The sequence below is a fragment of the Geotrypetes seraphini genome, chromosome 12, assembly GCF_902459505.1.
Source record: "Geotrypetes seraphini chromosome 12, aGeoSer1.1, whole genome shotgun sequence".
Lineage (NCBI taxonomy): Eukaryota > Metazoa > Chordata > Amphibia > Gymnophiona > Dermophiidae > Geotrypetes > Geotrypetes seraphini.
In genome coordinates this window covers 93426710-93444743 of record NC_047095.1, presented here as the reverse complement: position 1 = coordinate 93444743, position 18034 = coordinate 93426710, and the positions used below count along the sequence as shown (strand labels likewise).

The 18034-nt window shown below is 41.8% G+C and overlaps 1 protein-coding gene across 4 annotated transcripts in view; it reads right to left on the bottom strand.

The window, feature by feature from the left end:
- C12H1orf21 (chromosome 12 C1orf21 homolog) overlaps positions 1 to 18034 on the bottom strand; it is a 610172-nt gene that overhangs the window by 456925 nt on the left and 135213 nt on the right. The window contains exon 2 of one of the 4 annotated variants that reach the window (XM_033916057.1): positions 5043 to 5163. The exons of the other annotated variants lie outside the window; for them this stretch is intronic. The gene's annotated coding sequence lies outside the window, so the exon portion shown is untranslated. The remainder of the gene's footprint in view (positions 1 to 5042; positions 5164 to 18034) is intronic. 4 annotated transcript variants of the gene reach the window in all.

The following is an 18034-nucleotide window of genomic DNA, read 5'->3' as shown; positions in this document are numbered from 1 at the left end:
GGATTGAGGGGTACAGATAAGAGTAGCGGAAGGTTTAGAGATAAGTGTAGAGGTAGGTATAAAATTAGTCAGGGACCGCTGCTCAGGCAATATGCCTGATGGGCCGCCGCGTGAGCGGACCGCTGGGCGGGATGGACCTCTGGTCTGCCCCGGCGGAGGCGACTACTTATGTTCTTATGTTCTTATGTTACAACCCTCCAAACCCCCACAACGCTGGCACGATTTGTATTAAGTAAACTGGGGGTGCTCTCCAACAAAAACCCCCGTTGGAGCCCCTAAAAACAGTAATTTTCTTCAGCGCGCGCCTCCGTCTTGCGCTCAGTTGTCGGCGCATGCCTTTGTCTTCCGCGTTGTTGTCTATGAACCGTATAGAAAGGATACTATTAGTTAAGATTAGATAGACGTTAAAGGTTAAAAATAAAATATACTTAATTACTGTTCGTCAGCTAATAATCTTGGATAACTATTGTGTGAACAACTAAGTTTTTAAATTTTTTCAAAATTGATGTAATTGAGCTAATAGTCTTAAAGAATCTAGAAGTCTATTCCAAATTTCTACCAATTTAAATGCTATAGATTTTCTGAGCTACCCAGCACATTTAAGTCCTTTTAAAGATGGAAATGATAATTTATAGATTATTGTAATCTTTGAATGGCAAGATCTAATAGCATTCCAACTAAGAGGGATTGAAGGATCAAATATTCCATATAGGAATTTAAAATCAACACATACATACTTGAACTGTATCCTGTGATGAACCGGAAGCCAATGAAGTTTTCTCAACAATGGGGATACGTGATCATACTTTCTCTTTCCAAAAATAAGTTTAGCCGCTGTATTCTGTATCAACTGGAGTCGATCTAAACTACCCTGTTTAATACCCAAATAAACAGAGTTACAATAGTCTAATTGAAAAAGCACAGTGGACTGTACCAATAGTGTGTAATGTTCCTGATAGAATAGTGACCTAACTTTTCTCAGCATATGCAGACTGAAAAAACATTTCTTTGCCAAATAATTTATCTGGTCACTAAAAGTAAGAGAAGAATCCAGAATAATACCCAAGGCTCTAGAGGTAAAGTCAAGTTGTAATGTGATACTTGACTTCAGTACAACATTAACAGAGAGAATTTCTAGTCTAGGTCCAATCCAAAGCAATTTGGTTTTTGAGGCATTCAATTTCATTTGGATGGAATTCGCCCAACTCTGGAGAATGGAAATCCAGCTATCTATACATGTAACCAGGTCACTGAGATCATGTTTAACTTCCAATAAGATAAAAATGTCATCCGCATAGGTAAATATGGTCTCTATAGACGAAAGACAAATTTTTTTTTAATGAGGTCATATGAGGTTCTTATGTTCTCTTATTCTACAGGCGAATAACCTTAGTAAAGAATCTTTTTTGATTTTATGAAAATTTTGACAAATTAAACATCCTTTCTGAATGTGATCAATTTAGAATCTTATTACAGGTGTCAGTCAGTATTAAAACAGGATTACCTGTAATGTCATTTATTCCGACTGTTCAGCACTTTTGGGCGGAAAAAGTTACAGATGTTGCAAAATACAGCTATGCGAGTGCTATGTTCAATTTGAAGACATAACAGACACTCTGTTGCTTCAAATTTCATACTGGCTCCCTACAAATGTGTGGATTGCTTTTAAATTATGCATTTTGATTTTCAAATTGTTAAAAAGGTCAGTCGCCAGGCTGTACCCCTGGGGGAATTTTGCGCTACTGCGCAAAGCATTATTTGCACAGGATTCAGTTTTTCTCATGCAGAGCAGCACAGACAGACAGCCGGAAATTGACTCCAGCCCTTCCTACACAATCACTGGTCCAGTGCGGTAGAAAGAGGAGCTGCTTCCACTTCTCTGCCACCGTGGTCCCCGGCAGTTTCTTTAAGCCATGTTTCTTTAAGCGGCCCCTGTGGGTCCAAGGAGAAGTCAGGTCCAGAATAGCAGAGAAGCAGAAAGCAGGCCAATATACAGCTCCTCCTCTTCCTACCACACTGGACCAGTGAGTGTGCAAAAGGGTGGGGGTGGGGGATGTCCAGAAAAAATGTGTGTATGTTTATTAAAAACTTTATATACTGCATAATAGCCAAAAAAGGATCCAAGCGGTTTACAATATATATTTCAAAATAATTAGAAAAAGAACTCCATTCCAAAATAGGAAAGAAAAATGAAAAGGTTTTTTTTTTTTAAATGCATACAATCCTATGACAATTAAAAAAATATCACAAATTAATTAAATTAATACAAACTGAAAATTTTCTTAAAAAATCAATAACTACATAAATACAGATTGCAGTCCCATACTCGTTTCTTCAATTTAAAAAAGCCACTTGAAAAAAAATGTGATTTTAGATGTCTTTTAAAATTTATGTATGACTCTTCTTTTCTCAATTCAATAGGCAGATTATTCCATAACCGTGGAACTAAATAAAAAAATGCACAATCTCTAGTTGAGGCAAGATGAGCCTTCGAGATATGAGGAATGACTTCCCTATTATTATTCAGAGATCATAATAAACGCCTTGGTGCATAAAATAACTTTGAAAGATATGATGGTTGTAACTGAAATAGTGCTCGACGTGTAAACATCAAGATCTTAAATTTTTGATCCTAAATTCCATCGGTAACCACTGTATGTGTGAACAGGGAGTGAGGGACCCAGAAAAAGATGGATAGTGTGTGGATGCTGTGTGCAGGAAGGGTGGCTGAGAAAAAGATTGTGTGTGTGCTAAGCAGGGTAATCTGACTCAAGCCTGTGGGCTGGAAGATAGAGGGATGGGCTGTTGGGGGCTGGAAAAGGTGTATGGAATGTGTATGTGGAAAAAGTGTATGAGGGGGTTGTGTGTCATGGGAATAGGGTAGAAGTCTGCAGGAAAATGCACAGGAAACTGAAATGGGGGCGGGGTGTGGATTATTTCCTGCCTGAAGATACCAGCCTTTAGGTTGCAGGATTTCTGCACACACAAAAAAAGCAATTACAATTTTGGGGGAGCAGAATTCCCCCTAGAGTACAGGTTATACAGTGCACTTGTTGCTACCTCTGTTGAGCCAGAATAATAGATCCTTATGAATTCAACTTGCATTTCATTTTCTAAGACCCAAGGAAGTAAGATACAAAAGAACTTTTGAACAATCCCTTTCATATCAAAGTTTCAAGTTTATTATGGATTTGATTAATCGCTTATTCAAAATTCTAAGTGATGTACAAAAACAGTAAAATTACAAAGTTTCTGAGGGAATCAGAAACAAACCAAATAAATACGACTAACCTGACAAAACATATAATACAAAAGGAAAAAAATGGGGAAAGAAATACAAGTTATTGATAGTAAATAAGACAAGTAAGGGAAAAAACAATAGGAGGGGGGAGAGCAGTGGGTTTTTAAAAAAATTGGGAACTAAGATTCAATTAAGGCTCCTAATCTAGATTTCTAGTTATCAAATTTGGACTCCATACTTGAACATTTTGTCCCCTGCGAGTCGTAGCCATATCCTGAATAGACTCCAAATGTAATGGCATATCTCTATTTGACGTTTCTCCTCCCCCTGTTTGGGTGTTGGGGTATATTTTTCTTGGTGGGGGTGGGTGGGTGGGGTTCTGTCTGGGGGGGGGGGGGGGGTTGGGATATTGATCTGGATCGTGGAGGACATCAGAGTCCAGTCCTCCGTGGTAGTTGGTTGTTATTGTAAACCTTGTTTTCTGCTATGGTTATACCTGCTGTTGTCATTGCTCAATAAAAAGATTTACACATAAAAAAGAAAGCATTTTAACTTGCTGTTGAATCTGTCTAAATTGCATTCTTCCCGTATGTAAATAGGGAGGGAATTTCATATTTGGGGGGGCTGTGACAGAAAAGATGAATTGCCGCCATGTATTAATGTTTATGAGTGAGGGAACTATAAATTGATGTTGCTCGGTAGACCTGAGTAATCTTGGAGAAGTATGTGGAGTCAATAATCTATGAATAAAGGCGGGAGTTGAATAAAGAAGAGATTTGAAAGTCAGCAGACTTAATTTATATGTTATGCGGTGAGCAACTGGGAGCCAATGCGCTTTCTTAACGAGAGGTGTTACATGGTCGAATTTCTTGGCTTTCCTTATGAGTTTAATTGAAGCATTTTGAATGATCTGTAATCATCTTGGAAACTGTCCCAAACAAGATTAGAATAATTGCAAACTATGGGGAGATGTTCAAAACCAATGCTGGCGTTAAGAAGCAGTTAGCACTTGATTTGTGTACGTTATTGCACACAGAATGCTCAAAGAACTGGAGCGCAGATATTAACTTGTGCGCTAAACATTGCCGCAAATTGTATCAAATGCATTTAAATGGATGCAAATTAGGTCAGCTAACTATTCCTTCATAGGGTTACCATATTTGGAACCTCAAGAACCCAGATGCATGACCCCGCCCCCATCCCTGCCCAGTTCCGCACCTTCAAAGCCTCGTCTTCCTCCCTGACGAGCTGCGGCCATGTCTGAAGGACCTCAAGCATGCGCGGATATGTGTGGCGGCATCTAGATGCGGGCGGAGCTCATTTGGGCTTTAGGATTAGAATAATTGCAAACTATGGGGAGATGTTCAAAACCAATGCTGGCGTTAAGAAGCAGTTAGCACTTGATTTGTGTACGTTATTGCACAGAATGCTCAAAGAACTGGAGCGCAGATATTAACTTGTGCGCTAAACATTGCCGCAAATTGTATCAAATGCATTTAAATGGATGCAAATTAGGTCAGCTAACTATTTCTTCATAGGGTTACCATATTTGGAACCTCAAGAACCCAGATGCATGACCCCGCCCCCATCCCTGCCCAGTTCCGCACCTTCAAAGCCTCGTCTTCCTCCCTGACGAGCTGCGGCCATGTCTGAAGGACCTCAAGCATGCGCGGATATGTGTGACGGCATCTAGATGCGGGCGGAGCTCATTTGGGCTTTCCAAAACCTGGACAAAATGCTGGGTTTTGGAAAATCTGTCTGAGGAGGAATTAAAAAAAAAAAAAAAAAGAGGAGGACTTGCCTGGGTTTTCCTTGTACGTCTGGTAACTCAATTCCTTCTCAATGTTTGGACAGCAGCACTGCACTGCCCAGAGCAAATTATGGTCTACAACAATGTTCTTCAACCTTTTGACACCTATGGACTGGCGGAAATAAAATAATTATTTTGTGGAACGGCACCAGTCCGCAGACTGACAATTGAAGAACACTGGGCTAAATCGTGCCCATCTCCACCCAATCTCCACCCCAGACCCCGCCCCCACAATAGTACTAATTGTAACACCTTTTTTTTACATTAATTTTTCATATACACACACATACAATATAACCCAGTGGTCTCAAACTCGTGGCCCAGGGGCCACATGCGGCCCTCCAGGTACTATTTTGAGGCCCTCGGTATGTTTATCATAATCACAAAAGTAAAATAAAACAGTTTCTTTATCATATGTCTCTCTAGCTATAAATTACAATATTATTATTAAGACTTAGCAAAAGGAAAGATTTATAAAATATAAAGAGTTTTACCTCATTCTTTAATAAGACATTAACTATTTTTTTCTGAGGCCCTCCAAGTACCTACAAATCAAAAATGTGGCCCTGCAAAGGGTTTGAGTTTAAAATTGAGACCACTGATATAATCGTATTAACAACACATAATGGCTAACCACAAAATTAAAATACACAAAGCACACTTTATGCTTTTCAACATTCATTTCTACCAGAAAACAGATAACCCCATGCAAATGCAGGACCAAAAACTAAAAGTACTAATATTCACAAACAAACCCTAAGATGTAAGACTCTGCAAGCAGTACAATCCCAGACGAAAAGAAACAAATGCATTTCTTCCTGAACAGACAGCAGATGTAAAATCACTAAAAAAAAAAAAAAAGCATTTCCCCTACCGTTGTTGTTTCCCTCCCTCCATGTGCCTTGCCTTCTGGCCTGGCCCCCGGTGTTAGCTTCAGGCCGTTCCACGGTGCGATCAACGCAATGTCCTCGGGCCGGCTCCTTGAGTGCTGCATTGCACAAAGCTGTGGGAAGCGGCTCCTCATGCGCCTCATCTGGAAGCCTTCCCTCTGACATTGCGACGTCAGAGAGAGAAGGCTTCCGGATCAGGCGCAGACCGCTGGTAGGAGCCACTTCCCATGGCTTTGTGCACTGCAGCACTCAGGAGCCGGCCCGAAGACACCGCATTGATCGTACCGAGGACCGGTGGCTACAGAACAATCTCTTGGGCTCGATGGAGGTGCTGGCCCTGTGGACCGGCAGAAAATTTCTGTGGACCAGCACCAGTCTACGGACCAACAGTTGAAGAACACTGGTCTACAACACTGAAAACGTCCCGATAGCTCAGGGGCAGTGTTGGGTTCAGGGAGAATAATTCCTGACAATTTCTCACATTAAGCTGCCAGTTTTGTCTTATTTTGGAAACTGAAGGAAAGTCATGCAACTGATAATGAACAACAAACACATGTGAGAGTCCAATCAAAAGTGAAAGTGAAAGCACACTTAGGGGCCTGTTTTTAAACATGATCCTTTCAATAATTTAAGTGGAAACAAATATTTAGAAAGCTCATATTTAAAGGAGCGGAAGAACAGTACCAGTGGGTGCTTGCACTTCCAGTTTTGTCTAGATATGCACACAAGAGCTGTACTTACCATAAAACATTTGTGCACACGCGCCAGGCATGTTCCTTCCTTTGCTTTCAGTTTAATAGTGCAAATTATCCAAATGTAGGCTTACCAGACATCCGGGAAAACCCAGACATGTCCTCTTTTTTAGAGGACTGTCTGTCTGGGCTCCCAGATGGACTTTCCAAAACCCAGCAGATGTCACACCCATGCATGCTCCCAAGCCCTCCAGACGCGGATGGAACTTGTCCAGAAAAAGAGAGGAGGCTTTATGGGGGGCGGGGCTGGAGGTGGAATTGGGCGGGGTCATGTGTCCAGGGTTTCCCTGAGAAAAATAAGGTAATCATAGCCAAACTTGAAGGTCATTTGCTTTGAGCATTAGTTAGATAGCTTTCTGCTGTTGTGCTATGGGGTTTGCGTTGTGGATTTTAGCATCTAGGCTTTCAACATCCATCTGTATATGTTGTTTCACAGGAAGCTGAAAATCTTCCAGAAGTTTTTAAATATGTGAATAAAATATTCATTGTAAAACCTTACTATAATTATATCATTTGCAATTCCTAATAATTGACTGAGTGATACTGTATTGTATATGGACAAATACACAAATGTTATGTAACACCACATAAACTTCTACCTGCATTCAGCAGAGGTGTTATTCTTGGGAGTGGGGTTAGGGTAGTGGTCTCAAACTCGCGGCCTGCCAGGTACTATTTTGAGGCCCTCAGTATGTTTATCATAATCACAAAAGTAAAATAAAACAGTTTCTTGATCTCTTTAGCTATAAATTACAATATTATTATTAAGACTTAGCCAAAAGGAAAGATTTATAAACTATAAAGAGTTCTACCTCATGCAAAACTGTAATTTCTTTAATAAGACATTAACTATTTCTGAGGCCTTCCAAGTACCTACAAATCCACAATGTGGCGCTGCAAAGGGTTTGAGTTTGAGACCACTACTCTATGCCTAAATAGGTTCAATACTACCAAAGCTAAACACAACCAGACAGGAAAAAAAAGGGCTGGTTAATACTATCATATCAAAATTATCACACATTCTTGCTACCAACAAAAGCTTTGTGTATTCCTGACCGCTGCTGAGTGTCACAGTCAGGCGGATCAATTCATTTACCAGATGAATGCACGCAATCAATCACAGAACATAATAGCGCACCCTATGAGGAAACCATCAACCTGCATCCACAATGAACCCCAGCCCACATTGGACCATGATGCACATGAAATGAAGGAATTCAAAGCGACTCTGTGCTCTCAACATTGAAACAACTGAAAGCAATAACTGGAAAAATAACTGGAAAAATTATACTAATCTTAATTATACATTTTGGTGGAATTTGGTATGCCATATTTTTAAGATGGAAAGAGCAATTGCAATACAGAAAGGGAACTATAATCATTTTATAAAGATCTGGGGCCATTGGAACGATATTGTAAGGAGTAAACATCATTTTCCTTGGATGAATATATATACATATTGGGGGATGGGAGGGAGTTTTTCTGGAAATTTCACTATATTATGTGTTTATATTATATTTATGATATAATTGATTATAATATTTGAAAGAAGGTGGGTGGGACAGGATATAATTTTTATGTTTGTAGAATTATATGAGAATTACAAGTGTTATTGTTGTTACTAATGATATATTCCTGTACGCTTGCTGTAAGTTTTCAAAATGAATAAAGAATATATAAAAAAAAAAAGAAACAACTGAAAGCCTCATCCTATGTAGCAGGCCTCAAGTGCCGCAAACGAGCCAGGTTTTCAAGATATTTCGAATGAATAGGCATGAAATCTGCATACAATAGAGGTGGTATCCATGCAAATCTCTCTCATGCCTATTCATTAGGGATATTCTAAAAAATCTGGCCTGTTTGCAGCATTCGAAGCCTGAACTCCTGCATCCTTCTCCTGAAGCTTTCTGGCTGAAGCTCCTGGAATCATCTGAAGACTGATTTCTAGTTAGAATTTAACTAATTTTATCAAGCATAGATACACAAACATAATTAACACAAGCTGCAAACAGGGCACCTTACCCTTCAGCATTATGTAACCTCTAAGAAAACAATCAGTGGAGTCACACACATCTAAAATACAGCAACTTCTTCCATCCACTTATTTTGGATTTTCTTTTCCCCAAACAAACTGAATGGAAGAAACCAATTATCAGATCGTCCCAGTAGACCTGTAAGGGCTGGGGAGGAAAGCCAAAAATTTAAATTCACTTCCCATACAGAGCTTAAAACGTCATTTTATAATCTTTCAAAACAGCTAATAAGGGTGTCAGAGCTGTGGTTACACGCCCAACTTCATCTTACAGCATGGATACAAATTACTTTGCAAATCATAATTTAGAACCAAATAAGTCTGTGCTTGAAGGGAAATGTGTGCACAAAAGCCCCAAAAAAGACAAAATGGGGTTCGGTGGTTGAAAAAATAATTTAAGAACATCTAGTAGTTACACCATGTTACCAGGCACGTTTTGCCATCAGATTGCATCAGGGGTAAATATACACTTCTCCCTCCTTATTAGCCGTGATAGGAAATTAACAGACCCACGAATACAGAAAAACTGTGATTAACTTTTTCATATGTTATTCGCTGTTTTCTATTAAAAACCATCATGAATATGGTGAAACCGCAAAAAACATGTGTAGCCCTTGGCAAATAGTATGCACTGAAGTGAATAGTATGCATCTAACAAGATGGCGGCCAGTTAGGTCATCAACTGTGCTGTCTCTCTCATCCTATTTTTGTTTTTGTTTCTATTTTGCCTTATTTCTTTTTCTTTTGAATTTCTTTTTCACTGGTATTATTTTTGTTTTTGTTACTTTCATTTGGGACTTCTATTCTTGTTTATATTTGTTTTTAAGCTCATTTCACTGATTCTACAGTTTGACAGTTGCTCCGGTTCAACAGCTGAGGGGGCATCTTACCTGCGGCTCGACTGGTTCCTTGGTGGCGGTCGAGTGATGTTGGATTGGGTCCTGCTTCTTTCATGGAGGATGAGAGACGTCTGGTTTCGGCTCCTTGTATCTGCGTGCCGACAGCAGCGTACTTCCGTTTCACTGCATTTGTGGAAGAGCTGTTGGGGAGGAGGACGGCATATCGGAGTGGGCTAGGAGGCGGTGCTATCAAGGAGAGGGTGGCCGCAGAGGGATCTCCAGCGTGCGCAGCCAAGGAAACAGCTGTTCTGCCCGGAAAGTCGCTTTATTCGTTGGAGGGACCCTGGGATCCTAGGTGACAGCCGTTGGTCGTTTAAGGCAGTGGATACATCGAGTTGATAGAGGCGGCTATCCGGCTGTTTCAATGGTCACCTGATCCTTACAACTCATCTGCATTTGGCATTGCCGTACCTCCGATCCAAAGGTCAAGCCTGTTTTTGACAGTGTTCTGAATCAGACCCAATTTGACTAGCCTGCAATTTGGTATTGCTCTGACTCTGATCCATTTGTCTAGACTGGCATGTAATCTTTCTGATCATTTTCATCAGATCATATTGGCTGATTGTATTTATCTTATATTCTTTATTTTTATTTGTATTATTTTTATTTTTACCTTTACTATTTAATCCTAATTTAATATACTTATTGAATTCTTGTTAGAATGTTCATATTCTCGTCTCTATCTCTATTTCTGTCTTTTATATTATATTTTTACTTTTCATTAATTGTTCCTCAGGTACTTTAGCTAGATTGTGAGCCTTCGGGACAGTTAGGGAACTTCCAAGTACCCATCTTTATTCATTTTATTTATTGTATCTGTTTTGTAAACCGCTTAAAACCTCACGGTATAGCGGTATACAAGACATAAATTAAATTAAATTAAATTAAGGAGGTGCATCTATGTATTTCTCAGAACTGCAAGCTGAGAGTTTTAAAATGATCAGTGCTGGATGTTGTGTACTGGTGTAGGAAGGGCAACCTAGCATTCAGAACTACACAGAGTGTTTGGCAGTTGGAGTAAAAGCTCATGCACCTGGGTCTCCAAGGGAACCACAGACTACGACCAGACAGGCAAGCACATCTGGAAAAGGCTAGGGTTGGAGTCAGCAACCTTTTTAAAGCAATGAGCCATTTTCTCCTAAACTGTTTGACCCAAGATTTACAAAGCGTCGCAATAGGTAGATAAGGGGGTATGAGATATGATTTTTAATGTGATATGGGTATATATACATATTCTGAAATCTCTTTAGCAGGGTAGGAAAAGCCTGGGGGGGGAATCAGAAAAAAGTTTCAGCTCTCCCTTTATCAATCTTTGGCCGAAAAGCCTCTCTGCTTTTATATTTTACTTTCCAGTCAAACACCAGTGTTTAATGGCAGCAAACACTTAACATACTCTTTGATATCCACTTTCAGAAAAAAATTGTGAAACTCATATTCTAAAAGCTTTAAACAAAACCATCTGGTATAGCAGAAAGCACTTATCTTTAGATGTCTTCTTTGTAGCTTAACTTTAGCTTAACGGCAGACAGTGCAAATGAATCTAATCCAACACAGCCAGCATTTCATGGCAATACCACCACTGCACCAGAGCAAATAAGGATCAGCTGATCAACGTCAGCAGTGTGAAGCATCAGCTTTAAACAAACAAACAGTGCCAGTGACTGATAAGGGGAGGGTAAAAAAGTTCTCTTCCTCCACCCTTCTAGCCCAGCATCTGCTCCCTCTTCCTCCCTAACTTAACATTGTTCTGTCTCTTCTCTCTTCTCGCCTGCTCTCTCCCATTCCTCATTCCCATTATCCAGCATCTATCCATCATTCCCTTCTGATCCGGGATCCAACAAGTATACTTCTTTCTCTCCTCTCCATCTGCTAAAGCTCTCTTTCTCTCTCTCATACACTCCTATGTCCAACATGTCTCTCTCTCCCTCCCTTACTCTCTAGCTCCAAGATCTCTCTTCCTTCCCCCATGTACCATCTCTCCCTCCCCTCTACCCCATGTCTATATCTTCCTCTCTCCCCATGCACCATCTTTCCCTCCCCTCCACCCCTATGTCCATTTCCCCCTCTCTCCCATGCACCATCTCTCCCTCCCCTCCACTCCTATGTCCATATCTTCCTCTCCCCCATGCATCATATTTCCTTCCCCTCCACCCTTATGTCCATTTCCCCCTCTCTCCCATGCACCATCTCTCCCTCCCCTCCACTCCTATGTCCATATCTTCCTCTCCCCCATGCATCATATTTCCTTCCCCTCCACCCTTATGTCCATTTATCCCTCTCTCTCCATGTACCATCTCTCCTTCAACATATTTCTTTCTCCCCCAACCCCACTCACAAATATGTTCTTTCTTGCTTTAATGGGTCAACGGCAACTTCTACAGCTGCCTGCCGCTAACCCGGAAGCCTCTCCTCTGTTGCATCCCACCCAGGTAGAAACAGGAAGTTCTGACAGAGGGCAAGATGTGACAGAGGAGGGGCTTCCAAGTCATTGGCAGGTAGGAATTGCTGTTGACTCGTTAAAGCTTACCAGCTGAACAGGAACTGGGGCAACAACATCAAGAGCTTTCAGTAACAGATAACTAGGGGTCACTTCACTTTCATCACCTCCTGTGAACCCTGTCCTAACACTATGAACCCCTACCCTAAGTTTGGAAAATGCAGCTCAGAAAATGCAGGCAGACTTTAGGAAATTGGAAGACTGGGTGTCCAAGTGGCAGATGAAATTTAATGTGAACAAATGCAAAGTGATGCACATTGGGAAGAATAACCCAAATCAGTTACTAGATGCTAGGGTACACCTTGGGGGTTAACACCCAGGAAAAAGATCTGGGTGTCATTGTAGACACTACGATGAAACCTTCCACCCAATGTGCAGCGGTAGCCAAAAAAGCAAACAAGATGCTAGGAATTATTTAAAAAGGGATGGTTAACAAGACTAAGAATGAATGTTATGCCTTTGTATCACTCCATGATGTGACCTCACCTGGAGTATTGCATTAAGTTCTGAGGGGTACAGATAGAAGTAGAGGTAGGTTAAAGAAATAGTCAGGGACCACTGCTCAGGCAATAGGCCTGATGGGCCGCCGCGGGAGCGGACCGCTGGGCGAGATGGACCTCTGGTCTGACTCAGCGGAGGCAACTTCTTATGTTCTTATGTTCTGGTCTCCTTATCTCAAGAAAGATATAACGGCACTAGAAAAGGTTGAAAGAAGAGCAACCAACATGATAAAGGGGATAGAACTCCTTTTTATGAGGAAAGACTAAAGAAATTAAGACTCTTCAGCTTGGAAAAGAGACAGTTGAGGGGAGATAACATTGAAATCTACAAAACACTGAATGGTGTGGAACGGGTACAAGTGGATCGATTATTCACTCTGTCAAAAATTACAAAGACTAGGGGATACTCGATGAAGTTGCAGGGAAATACATTTAAAACCAATAGGAGGAAATATTTTTTTCACTCAGATAATAGTTAAGCTCTGGAATGCATTGTCACAGGTTGTGATAAGAGTGGATAGCGTAGCTGGTTTTAAGAAAGGTTTGGACAAATTCATAAGAACATAAGAAACGCCTTCACTGGATCAGACCTAGGTCCATCTTGTCCGGCGATCCGCACACGCGGAGGCCCAGTTAGGTGCTCCTTGTTGGAGACTCGGGTTTCCCTATCCCCGGATATGATTTGCAAGAAGGTGTGCATCCAACTTGCGCTTGAAACCCTGAACACTAGTCTCCTCCACAAGCTCCTCTGGGAGAGCATTCCAAGCGCTCACCACTCGCTGTGTGAAAAAGAACTTCCTGGCATTTGCCTTGAACCTGCTGCCACACAGTTTCAGGCTATGACCTCTTGTCCGTGTCACGTCTGAAAATGTCAGTAATGCTTCTTCCTGGTCTATTATGTCAAATTCTTTTAATATTTTAAAAGTCTCTATCAAATCCCCTCTCAATCTTCTCTTTTCGAGGGTGAACAGTCCCAGTTTTCTGAGGCGTTCCTGGTAGCTCAAATTCTCCATACCTTTGACTAGTTTCGTGGCTCGCCTCTGCACTCTCTCCAGCAGAGTTATATCTTTCTTGAGGTATGGAGACCAGTACTGGACACAGTATTCTAAATGTGGTCTGACCATTGCTCTGTAAAGTGGCATTATGACATCCTCCGACCTACTCGTGATCCCCTTTTTAATCATGCCCAACATCCTGTTAGCTTTCTTTGCTGCCGCCGCACATTGAGCCGATGGTTTTAGGGTTCTGTCTATCAGGACCCCCAAGTCCCTTTCTTGTTCGCATTCGGTTAATGTCACTCCCAATAATCTATATTCATGTTCTTTGTTCTTCTTTCCCAGATGCATCACCTTGCATTTGTCTATATTGAAATTCATTTGCCACTTTATCGCCCATTTTTCCAGCTGATTCAGATCTTTCTGAAGATCCTCGCAGTCCCTTGGAGAGCCAACCCCCCGACATAGCTTTGTATCATCTGCAAACTTGATTATATTGCACGTCGTTCCCTCCTCAAGGTCATTTATAAAAATATTGAACAAGATGGGCCCAAGAACCGAGCCCTGGGGCACGCCACTAGTCACCTTCTCCCAATCCGAGAATTTCCCATTTATGATCACCCTCTGTTTTCTGTTCTCTAGCCATTTGCCGATCCATCTGTGCACTTCTCCTCCTATTCCATGACTTAGTAATTTACTCATAAGCCTTGCGTGCGGGACCTTGTCAAACGCCTTCTGGAAGTCCAAGTAAATTATGTCCACCGGGTCTCCACTGTCGATTTGCTTGTTCACCTTGTCAAAAAATTGAATTAAATTTGTCAAACATGACTTCCCTTTCCTGAAGCCGTGTTGACTAGCACTTATTAGGTTGTGCTCTTCCAGGTGTTGTACTATGGTATCTTTAATTAGTGCTTCAATTATCTTCCCAGGAACCGATGTGAGACTTGCAGGTCTATAGTTTCCCGGTTCACCTCTTGATCTTTTCTTGAAAATTGGGATGACATTTGCTATCCTCCAGTCATCTGGTATTTGCCCGGTTCTGATTGACATGTTAGCTAAGGATTGTAATAGTTCTCCTATTTCTATCTTAAGTTCCTTTAATACTCTTGGGTGAATACCGTCCGGTCCAGGGGCCTTGTCACTTTTAAGTCTATCAATATGAAAGTATATCATGTCCAACCCCACTGTTGCGAGCCTCTCCTCTATGCTTCCGGCGAATATCTTCTTTGTTTCTGGCATTGTTGTAGTGTCCTCATTTGTAAAGACAGAGGCAAAGAATGAATTTAACCTATCAGCAACCTGTTTGTCTTCTTTAATTGACCCTTTTTTTCCTTGGTCGTCTAGAGGACCCACTGCCTCCCTTGCTGGTTTCTTTCCTTTAATATATCTATAAAAGGGCTTGAAGTTTTCCTGGAGGAAAAGTCCATAGTCTGTTATTGAGAAAGACATGGGGGAATCCACTGCTTGCCCTGGATCGGTAGCATTGAATGTTGCTACTCTTTGGGTTTTGGCCAAGTATTAATGATCTGGATTGGCCATTGTGAGGACAGGCTACTGGGCTAGATGGACCATTGGTCTTGATCCAGTAAGGCTATTCTTATGTTCTCCTGGCCAGAACCCAATACACATGTATTCTGGATCAGGAAAACAGGTGCTGCCACAATAAGGATTAAATTTAATATATGTTTTTCTTGTGCTTTATTTGTGTTGATTATTTAAATTTTTGTATTATGTCTTATCTTGCCTGTAATTCATCTTGGGATGCTCAGAATATAAACAAACAATCTAAGGAACCTGTCAGACAACTCACTGGAACACTTGTGTGGAAGATCTGGTTTTGGCTTGAGCTGATGATGGTGGAAAGGCTGCATTTATAGGCCCCGAGTGAACATAGAAACACCAAATAAAAAAAATAATAATTGCAGGGCATCTGAAGAACCACTAAAACCCCTTTCCAAATTTCCAAGTCAGTACCAGATTAAAAACAACAAAACAGGAAATTTAATTCTCAGTCAACAAGTGACAGCCTAGATCAGGGGTGCCCACACTTTTTGGGCTTGCGAGCTACTTTTAAAATGACCAAGTCAAAATGATCTACCAACAATAAAATAAAAAAAAACACAAAGCACACTGTACGCATAGAAAATGTTAATCATCATTCCTATTCAAAGAGGTTTTTCAAAGAGGTCAAAGCAGATGACTTTATGCACTATCACCTCAGTAACAACCATACAAAAATAGACAAATATACCCCCCTCCCTTTTTACTAAACCACGATAGCAGTTTTTAGCGCAGGGAGCTGCGCTGAATGCCCAACACTGCTCTCGACACTCATAGGCTCCCTGCGCTAAATACCTCTATTGCGGTTTAGTAAAAGGGGACCTTAGTGTAAAATATAGACAGCATATATAAATTCAGACACATTTTGATCACTAAATTTAAAATAAAATCATTTTTCCTACCTTGTCTGGTGATTTCATGAGTCTCTGGTTGCACTTTCTTCTTCTGACTGTGCATACAATCTTTCTTCCCTTCTTTTAGCCTGTATGCTTCCTCTCCTCCAGACCTCATTCCTTCCCCCAACTTTTCCTTCCTCTTCCCTGCCCTTTCTTTCTCTCTGCCTCCCTTTCATTTTTTTCTGTTTCTCTTCTTTCCTTCTGTCTCCCTGCCTGCCCTTTTTCTTTCTTTCTCCCTGCCCTCCCCCAAGCCACTGCCACTGCCACTGCCATTACCATTAGGGACCAGGACCCAAACGCCACAAATAACAGGCCCCAAGCTCTCCCTGCTTCGGCCAACCAGCATTCCTCTCCCCGACGTCAATTCTGCCGTTGGGAAGAGGAAGGCTGATCAGCCCAAGATCGTGATCAACCTATTGGGGGAAATGCTGCCAGGTCCTGCCTTCACGGAAACAGAAAGTAGGCAGGACCCGGCAGGAAGAAGAACAAATGCTTCTCTAACCTGTCTCCCGCATTAGCCCGTAGCGAACGCTTGCTTCAGGGCTCTCAACATGTGCGTGCCGGCTTCCCTTCTCCCCCCCCCCCGGACATAACTTCCGGTTTCGGAGGGAAGAGAAGAGAAGCCGGCACGCACACGTTAGAGCCTGGAGCATAAGTTGCTATGGGCTGAAATCTCCAAGCCGGTTTTTTTGGGGGGGGTTTAATGTTCAGCAGCAGCAGATGACACCTGGGCGGACTGCCCAGCTAAAAGGCCCTAGGGAGAACACTGGAGAGAAAGGCTGATCGGCCCGTAGATCAGGACGGCAACACGAGTCTATCACAGAGCCCGTGATGGGCTCCGCGATCGACTCGCATTGCCTTCCTGAGCTACTGGTCAATCGCGATCGACGCGTTGGGCACCCCTGGCCTAGATCATAGCAGCCAATAACAAGCTAGGCACCTTAATTCATTTATCCATAGTACTAACTGCCAATAACTTGTACAGTTGGCAAGGACAGTTAGAGATTAAGTACGTGTGTATCGTATAAGAACTTACGAACATAAGCAGTGCCTCTGCTGGGAGGTTCATCATGCCCAGCAGTCTGCTCAAGCGGCGGCCCATCAGGTCCAGGACCTGTATAGTAATCCTTTATTTATACCCTTCTATCCCCTTTTTCTTCAGGAAATCATCTAATCCCTTCTTGAACCCCAATACCGTACTCTGTCCTATCACACCCTCTGGAAGCGCATTCCAGGTGTCCACTACCCTTTAGGTGAAGAAGAACTTCCTAGCATTGGTTCTGAATCTGTCCCCTTTTAATTTTTCAGAATGCCCTCTCGTTCTTGTATTTTTCAAAAGTTTGAAGAACCTGTCACTCTCTACTTTCTCTATGCCCTTCATGATCTTATAAGTCTCTATCATGTCCCCTCTAAGCCTCCTCTTTTCCAGGGAAAAGAACCCGTTTCTCTAATCTTTCAGCATATGAAAGGTTTTCCATACCTCTTATCAATTGCGTTGCTCTTTTCTGAACCCTCTCGAGAATCGCCATATCTTTCTTAAGGTATGGCGACCAATATTGGACGCAGTACTCCAGATGCGGACGCACCATCGCCTGATACAACAGCAGGATAACTTCTTTCGTTCTGGTTGTAATACCTTTCTTGATAATACCTAGCATTCTGTTCGCCTTCTTAGAGGCCGCTGCGCACTGTGCCGATGGCTTCATTGTCTTGTCCACTATTACCCCCAAGTCCTTTTCTAGGGTACTTTCACCCATTGCCAGCCCTCCCATCGTATAGCTGTACTTCGGGTTTGTTTCCTACATGCATAACTTTACATTTCTCTACATTAAACTTCATCTGCCATCTCGTCGCCCACTCTCCTAGTTTGTTCAGGTCCCTTTGTAAATCCTCACAGTCCTCTTTAATCCCAACTCCACTAAATAGTTTGGTGTCGTCTGCGAATTTTATTACTTCACCCTT